Genomic DNA, 9,603 nt, shown 5'->3' with positions numbered 1-9,603 from the left:
GCATCTTTCGACTTGGCAGTTCATAGATCCAGCACCTCTGCCGCTTGCTGCATCAGTTATGAATGTAAAAAAATTGCTTGAACCCCAGTCCACAGCTGCAACCCACACCAGGGAACGTCACTGTTCAGAGTCCATGATCACGCCAAAGTAGAGGCTGCCAATAATGGAGCTTATTGCCGGAATTCACTGCTAAACTCTGTCTCAGTAATGTCCCAAGGCAGTGAGTTCCCCAGGTTAATTACATGTCATGTTGTTTCTTAGTGTGGTAGATGCAAGAGCAGCACTTTTTGATTCCTGCTCCTGGGCTGTAATATATAAAGATTCACCAATGGCAGAATCATTTTTGGGAACCTGCCACCTCTCCCAGAGCATTTGGGGTTTGAAAGAGTCCTGGATTCGACACACTTCCCCTTTACTCCCATGGTATGGTGGTTTGCTTCAGTGACTGTTGCACTGAATGGAGATTTAAGAAAACTGGTTTTGATTCCCAGTTCTGCTGCCGGATAACCTTGAGCAAGTCACTTGGTGTTGCTGTGCCTCAGTTTATCCATCTATAAAATGGAGCTAATGATACTGGCCTCCTTTGCAAAGGATTTTGAGTTCTACAAGCAAAGAAGAGCCAGGCATTGTTATTAGAAGGACAGATGGGCCAAAGCAGATGCCATGTATCCACCTCACTCCTTCTCCCTGCAAAACACCAAGATTTGGGATAAAATAGGACTGGAATCCAAGCCTTCTCTGGCTTCGTTTTGGCAAAACCAAAACACCTCACTGTTGCAGTTTTGCACACTTAAATCTAACTCACTCTACAGTGCTGGCCACTTTTCTTGGCTCCCTGGGAAAATTACAAGGTTATTATTTTCAGACAAATGCTCAGATGGAAAGAAAAGTTCCATAAAGAACGCAATGGAAGCTGTCACATCTGTAATGTCTGAACACCATCTGTCTCCCAAGCATTACAGAAAAACAAAGCCCACCCAATTTCCTTGGGATAGATCAGTGCAGTGTTTAGCAGTAACATCTGGAGACAGAGTGAACACATTTCAGTTAGACAACAGCATCATAAAACTTCAACTTAGTGAATTAAACCCCCTGGAGGTTCAACACCAGAGAGCTGAACTGCTTTGTTAAGTAAAGTTTAGCAAGGCATGGTAGGGCTTTTAGCATAAACAGTTATGCACATATGGGATACAAAACAAGGGGATCGGCTTCCTTCTCAGCCTGGCCCATGATGTGCTTTTTTTGTCTCAGACTTACACAGCTTCTTCCCTGAAGGGCAGCAGAGGTTGCTGGGGCATGTTGGGAATCCCACTGGCCAGAACAGCGATGCTATTTTGGAGGTGGAAACAAGAGCACTAGTGAGATGGTGGATGGAAGGCAATAGAGAGAGAGAACTGACATCCCATCTTTGCACAAGGGACCAGGTGCAGGACGTGCCATTTTGCTGTTGCCGGGTTAGTTCTCCAACAGCAAAAAAGCCAACTAACTGCCTAGTCAGGAATCTAATATTGGCTCCCAGAACCCTCTGTGTGCCTGCACTCACGTCTGCAGAGCGGGGTACATCGCCACGTCGCAGCACTGCATTCGCAGGGTCCTGGCAGGTGCTGCAGTATATATAGTACAGCCCACTATACAGTACGTGGTTACAGTTTCTAGCCATCCAATGGGAATGAGGATATGGAGGTAGATATTACCACATCCGAGGTAGAAGCCAAACTCGAACAGCTTAATGGGACAAAATTGGGGGGGGGGATAATCTTCATCCAAGAATATTAAAGGAACTGGCCTAATTTTGGCAATTGATCTTTGATTATCAGCCGGTAAGTATGCCCAGTGGTATGTGATAGGATGTTACATGGGGTGGGATCTGAGTTACTACAGAGAATTCTTTCCTGGGTGCTGGCTGGTGAGTCTTGCCCACATGCTCAGGGTTTAGCTGATCGCCATATTTGGGGTCGGGAAGGAATTTTCCTCCAGGGCAGATTGGCAGAGTCCCTGGGAGGTTTTCGCCTTCCTCTGCAGCATGGGGCATGGGTCACTTGCTGGAGGAATCTCTGCAGCTTGAGGTCTTCAAACCACAATTTGAGGACTTCAGTAACTGACATAGGTTAAGGGTTTGTTACAGGAGTAACATAATAATATGTTGGGGGAGGGGGGTGGGTGGAACGGGATTCACTCACTGCTGGAGGCGCCCACTTGTGGCTGGGTCTGGGGATCAGCTCTCGTCTGGTCTAGTGCCCCTTGATCACGAGATCATTACCTGTTCTGGTCATTCCCTTTGGTGCACCTCACATTGGCCACTGTCGGTAGACAGGATACTGGGCTGGAGGGACCTTTGGTCTGACCCAGTACGGCTGTTCTTATGTTCTTCTGTCGTTCACTTACTCCACGGCCCTTCTTGCTCTCCAGGACTTGGGATGCTCTCTCATCATGACTCACCCTCCTAGCCAGGTCGCTATATAGTTTTCCCCTTCTGGGGTATCCTTCAGCAGCAGTGCCACTTCCCCAGTGGCTGTTAGGGGAACACAGGCCTGTTCACTACTCCAGCTTCCAACCCAGGGATCCTATAAGCAGCAGCTAAGGTCTGCTGCCCTTTCCCTGGGCTTTTTCATATTCTGCCTCCCCACAACTCCTCTGGGTAAATCCCTTCCACCAAGGACAGGGTTCCAGGGCTTTAGCTCTCCGGGTTTCCACTTACCCACCTCTGTGCCCAAAGAGTGACTGCAGATTCGCTCCCTCCAGCCTTCCTCTGCTTTCAAGGTCCTCTCCTTATCATCCTGGCCCAGCTCCTCCCCCAGCTGGGCTTCTGCTGCAGTTAGGGTTTATCAGTCAAGCTTGACTCTCCCCCAGGTTAATTGGTCCTTTTGAGCCACAGTAACCCCTGCATGGTTGGTGTGGGATGAACACCCCATCATGGGAAGTAGAGATGGACTGGATTCGGTTTTGGATGTACAAATATAAAACCAGCGGCATTTTGACTCCCGGTTTATGCACATTGCTGTGCCTGGGGGGGTTGGGATAATGGCGGCAGATTAACAGCGAAGAGGCAAGTACCAGGACAGAGATAGGGGAAAAAGCAGACATAGTTCTGATGTGATATTTGTAAAGTGTCACAATAACCCATAATAACAGGTGTTAATGGGAAAAGGTGCTAAAAAAGAGACAGGCTGACCTGGGCCAACTGAAGAGCCTCCAAACGTAACTCAAGGGCTGTGTTAAACTCAGGGCTGCGCAACAAGAAAGTGTGAAACTGGGACTCAATGAACCAAAATTGGTGTGTTGAAAATTAGGCCTAAGTGGGGGGCAAAATATAGAGGGGAGAGGCACTTCTGCCCATCGTTCCCTTGGGAGGTCCCAAGGGGAAAAAAGAGACATAGGGGGGCAGCTTCCATGACACAGGCTGACTGAAAAATGAGGATAGAGCGAGTTTCACCATCATGGCGGCCACCCCCAACGTATCCTGGGGCCCCGGGACCCACTGTAACACCACTGGCCCTTGGGCATCCTAATTCTGAGCGATGTCCTGACCAGGCCAGGCAAAAAGAGGGCCCCAGATGACATAGTCATCTCCTCTGGCTGAATCCCAAACACCACCGGGGCTATGAGACTTCGTTCTCCTCCCCCACGCACACCTCCAAGGGGTCCTGTTCCTTCCCCACCTTTCCCCTTCCTCTCTCTCCCTCCCTCCCTCTCTTCGCCTTCTGTCTAATAAGGGTCTGGTTTAGCCGGCCAAGACTATATTTTGCAACACTGCTGTGAGCCTGTAGCCAAAGAGACACCTAAAAGCAATGTCTAACTAGCCCAGTGCTGGTACCAGTTTTTCCAGCAGAGGCTGCAAGTGAGAGAATCTCCCTTTTCTGTTCTGTTCACTCTTCCTGTGCGCTTTGTCTTGTTTTGTCACCAAGGAAGCAGGTTCAGACTTTAACAAAGAACAGCTCCAGTCCTTTTCAGCTAAATTCCCCTGAAAAGGACAGTTAGTACCATCTTTAATACCCTCTAAAAGTCTATCAGACGGTGCGGGGGGGGGTGTCTTTCTAAAAACTCTCTCCGACTAACGGGCGAGGGAAAAGAGATGTTGTCCAAATGAAAACCTTACTTCATAAGTCCCATTTCAAGTAGTTTAACTGTTTTTCCTTGGTTAATAAAAGGTTAGAAGGATTTTAATGGCACGTGTGCCACAGTGCTGAGCAGGCTGCGGGCTCTGTACAGCGCACCCCGAACCTTGTTTAATGCAGGTCAGTTTCAGACTCATGTTAACACTTTGGACTCTTTGAGCCCATAGAATTCATCAAGTTAATACAATGGTATCCCTGGCCACTGCCCAGATCCTGCCTTTCCCGTAGCACAACAAAGCTGGCCCAGCCCTGCAAGGGGGGAACCGCCACAGCTGTAGGGTCAGGAAGAAGAATTTCCCTATGTGAGAAGAGAGGAGCCATCGTGTTTGAAACTCCTAAAGGGAGAGATTTCAGAGAGGGAAAGAGACAAAGCCCTAGAGCAGATGGGGAAGGGGATTTTCTACGATGTGTTTCCATGGCTGTAGAGACACACAGCAAATTTCAGGTCTGGATTCTCTAGTGCCCCAGAGTTCATTTTAGTCTTTTCTCTAGGTGCCCGTTAGCCCATGTCTCTGCCCAGTCACCTGTTTCTGTGGAAGTGACTTCCCTCTGTGATACGTGCACATCAGGTAGAATCCAGCAGCAGCAGCAGCAGCAAACGGTGGATGGAAAAATATCCCTTGTTCTATGTCTAAAAACAAATAAACAAAAAACCAAGAGGGCTTTGGGGCCAGATTCATCCTCGGTGTCACTCCATCGACATCAGTGGCATTGCACCAGGGCTGAATCAGGGGCTTCAGTTCCTAAGGAATGAAAAGCCGCGAAGCCCCAGTAAAGGTGGAGGCCGCGGAATGCAGTGGTGAACAAAGGGCTAGGGGAGAGGGGGGTCTATTTGTCCTTATCACCAGACGTCTTCATGCAAAACAGCCTGTGCCAAGCCTACCTCTTAGCGATGGGTTTGCATGTGAAGGCCAGCTACAGTGTACATAGAAAACGAGCTCCTTCTGCCTTTTTAAGAACTTCACAACTTCAGTGATGAGCTTGAATTTGTATTTACAATAACCTGCAGCTTTGAATCCCATTTGCACATCTACTTTATCCATCTTTGAATCCACTGCCCTCAGGGGCGGAACCAATTTGTGAATAGCAGAATGCTTTTACTGCATTAATAATAGATGGCTGGAGCTGCACCAGTCAGCTCATGAGAGGGATGGAGCTGCTGGACATTCCAGTTTGGTCATGCGTGGTGCTCGGGTTTGGGCTCCCCTTTAATTAATGGCACTTATGTTTAGCTTGCTAGGTTTTTAATGCTGCTGCTTAAGTAAGAGACCCTAACCTACTTCAGCAGTGAGGAATTTGTGTTTGAGGGTTTAAAGACAGCGCGATGAATACAGGCTGCAAGATCTGGCCTCAGGTTAAAGAAACCTGCAAGAGGAGCCCAGAGATTAAACCTTGACTCAGCCCCTTTATTGTGGGTGCTTTAGGGCTCTGAACCTGAATCTGGTGTCATACGTCACAGTGGTGAAAAATGACCCCCAGCGCTAGTGGCTTGAACCAAAGCCTCTGGATTCGAAGACACCCCCCTCATGCACAACTTGGGAGATGGTGAGGCAAACTGTGGATGCACCTGTTGCCGCTCAGCCCCACCTGTAGAAAAACCATCGTTATGTGAGGTTGTAGCTGAAGGAGGAATCTCACAGTAGTCTCAGGTTGTGCTTCGATAGGCATCCAAAAGTCAGATGTGTATCTGAAGCCGTTCTGAGCCTCCCCAGAGCTCCTGTGTGACATGGGAATCTCTCACCAATGGGTTTACTTGTGAGCTAGTCAATACTTCCCGCTTCTGTGAGACCTGCTGTGTTTCTTCCTGTGGCTTCTGCTTCCAAGTCTGTCCACAGTCAGGAAGTGCAGCAGAGCCATGAAAATGGAAAACAGAAAGCACTTAACCAAACGGTTTGGAACTTCCGATAGGGCTGATGTTTGTTTGGGTAAAGACGCAGTTTTAATCTTATTGGTTTGTCTCTGTGTTTGATGGTAAATTATATGGAACATACTTATGTTAGAAAATGAAATTAACATCAGGCCTGCAAGTGACCTCTTTCATGCTATAGCAGCATGTACAGCCAATAGACAGAATGGATTCAGATTCTACTATGGCCGTAGGTCTGAGACCCCCCCACACATCAGCATAGTATCTGAGCACCTCACAGACAATGCCCGTATCTTCATGGCACCTCCCTTGTGTTGCAGGGCAGAGCTGTTATTCCTATTGTACAGAGGGGGAAACCGAGGCACAGCAATTAAGCGACTTGCCCAGGATCACGCAGATGAATGGCAAACTGAACCCCTAGCTGAGTCCCAGTCCTGGGACCTACCCATAAGGTGTGAGCATGGTGACATGGGCGGGACTAGGGTGCAGTGGACAGGGCACTGGGCTGGGACTCTGGAGGCTTTGGGCTAAATCCACAAAGGGATTTAGGCACCTAATTGTCACTTTCGGCATATAGATCCAAAATTTAGATCTTCAAAACCCCTGCTCAGCCCGCATCTAACTCTATAGGTGCCTTTAATTATGCACCTATGTTTCTGCGGCTTAATTCCCCCAGGCAGCTAAAAAAACGAGGCAGGAGATTGTGTCCCACTGCCCAGCACCTGGACACCCAGCTCACATCTAAGCCCCAGTGTGATATCCTCAAGCTAGGCATTGTGGTGCCTGTCTCACTGGTGGAGGCCTGTCTGGTAGGCATGTTCAGAGCTCACATTGTGGGCAGCTTAGGTTGGCCTCCCCACTCTGCCTGATGTGGAGCAAAGGTTTGCTGTCTCACGTGCCAGCAGAGCCCCTAATCACCTGGCTATAAGGTCATTCTCACTCTTTGATGGGCCCCATGACTAGGAAATCAAGCGGAGGATTGGAATCTGGGTGTCCTACTTCCCAGGTGAGTGCTCTAACCAGTGGGCTAGAGGCGGGGCGCCACCTTTCCCTTCATTCTTCTGGGAGAAGGGCTTAGCCGCTTGACTGCCAGAGCAGGCTCATGACTCCGAATCCCAAGCAGAGGGAGGTGCTAAGTTCCTTGGCAGGATGGAGCTCAGATCACAGCCAGTTCCTCTGCATTTCCTGCTGGCTAATTTAGGGGCCGCCAGGCCACCGCTTGCTGCTTTTGTGATCCCCATTCTTAGGTGCCTCAGTATCCTCACGCCTCACATAAAGCACCTCGGCACCCGGCTTGGGACTCTGGTTTGCACGAAGCAGCCTGGTGCCCAGAGGATAGGCAAGCCAATGCTGAGTCTACGTCCACCTTGCTCTAATCTCAGCTCTGCTCCTAATCTGCTGGGTGACCTGGGCCAAGTCTCTGCGCCTCCAATTCCCCTCCTACCATTTGTCTGTCTTGTTTCTTTAGCACAGAAGCTCCTTGGGGCAGGGACGGCCTTCCACACATCGTTCTCCAGCGCCTAGCCTACTAGGACGCATTCTGCTACCGTATTACAAATAATAAGACCATCAAGCCTCTGCTGCTCCAAGATATGGCCCTTATTACCTAGGCCAATACTAGGATGCCACTGTGCAGTCCCGGTGGGTACATGTGGCTAGTTAATGGGGATCCCTGCCAGGCAGCTCCTTTACCTGCTAACCTTACAAGGTCTCGTTCAAGTTTATAAAGAAAGGAGCTGAAATTGATATCACTTCCACTTCTTGGTGCAATCACCGGCACGTGAATGGTTTCAGACCACACTGCATGCTGGTCCCCTTACCATTTTTGTCACAAGCACAAAGTACGGGAATTAAATGCATCCATCCTGTAACTACCCTGATTTTTGACACATAATAGCCTGCATAACTTTGCCCTTTGCTATGTCCTCCAGTTTGAGTTGCAGCTACCCCCCTGGTACAGCCTTAACAAGCTGTGAGAGAAAGGTAAATAACTAGCTAGCTAAAATTCCGATTAACACCTACAGTTAACACAGCATGAGCACATTGCTTTCTCTCACCAACCCTGCTCAGTATTTAAACTGATAGTGTGTTCCCATGGGGAAAATTGGACGAGAATAGGAAGAGGCACAGCATGTTTCTAGTAGTGTGGCAGTGATTGTATTGAACATGGAAAATGGAACAATATATAACCCAGTCTTAATAAAAACAACGAGGAGTCCTTGTGGCACCTTAGAGACTAACAAATTTATTTGGGCATAAGCTTTCGTGGGCTAGAACCCACTTCATCAGATGCATGGAGTGAAAAATACAGGAGCAGGTATAAATACATGAAAGGATGAGGGTTGCTTTACCAAGTGTGAGGTCAGTCTAATGAGATAAATCAATTAACAGCAGGATACCAAGGGAGGAAAAATAATTTTTGAAGTGGTAAGAGAGTGGCCCATTACAGACCGTTGACAAGAAGGTATAAGTAACAGTAGGGAGTAATTCGTATTGGGGAAATTAAGTTTAGGTTTTGTAATGACCCAACCACTCCCAGTCTTTATTCAGGCATAATGTGATGATATCTAGTTTGCAAATTAATTCCAGTTCTGTAGCTTCATGTTAAAGAATTGCCACTTTTGAATCTGTTGAGTGACCAGTGAGACTGAAGTGTTCTCCTACTGGTTTTTGAATGTTATGATTCCTGATGTCTGATTTGTGTCCATTTATTCTTTTGCATAGAGACTGTCCGGTTTGGTCAATGTAGCATGGCAGAGGGGCATTGCTGGCACATGATGGCATATATCACATTGGTAGATGTGCAGGTGAATGAGCCCTTGATGGTGTGGCTGATGTGGTTAGGTCCTATGACGGTGTCCCTTGAATAGTTATGTGGACGGAAATCTACTGACAGCTATACTTACCTACACACCTCCAGCTTTCAGCCAGACCACATCACACAATCCATTGTCTACAGCCAAGCTCTAAGATACAACCGCATTTGCTCCGATCCCTCAGACAGAGACAAACACCTACGGAATCTCTATCAAGTATTCTTAAAACTGCAATATCCACCTGGTGAAGTGAAGAAACAGATTGACAGAGCCAGAAGGGTACCGAGAAGTCACCTACTACAAGACAGGCCCAACAAAGAAAATAGCAGAACACCACTATCTGTCACCTACAGCCCCCAACTAAAACCGCTCCAGGCATCATCAAGGCTCTGCAACCTATCCCGAAGAATGATCCCTCACTCTCACAGACCTTGGGAGACAGGCCAGTCCTCGCCTACAGACAGCCTCCCAACCTGATGCAAATACTCACTAGCAACTACACACCACACAACAAAAACACCACCTAGCTACAAACCCCATTTCCAAGTCTGTCCAGATATCTATTCAAGGGACACCATCATAGGACCTAACCACATCAGCCAAACTCCTTTTCTAGTGGTTGCAAGCAGCTAGCTTGCCCAGCCAGCGAGAGTGCCCTGTGCTTTCCACAGGGCGATCAAAGGGCAGGTCCTCCTGCGCTTGCCTGAGGCGGGAGTCTCTGGGAGTACGTGGTCACAGCATCCAGGTCTTGAGGGAGCTCTGCGCATCATTCTCAAAGGTGGCTCTCTGGCTGGCATTAGGTGGT

This window comes from Gopherus evgoodei, chromosome 9, assembly GCF_007399415.2.
Source record: "Gopherus evgoodei ecotype Sinaloan lineage chromosome 9, rGopEvg1_v1.p, whole genome shotgun sequence".
Taxonomy (NCBI): domain Eukaryota; kingdom Metazoa; phylum Chordata; order Testudines; family Testudinidae; genus Gopherus; species Gopherus evgoodei.
This window is presented reverse-complemented; position numbering follows the sequence as displayed.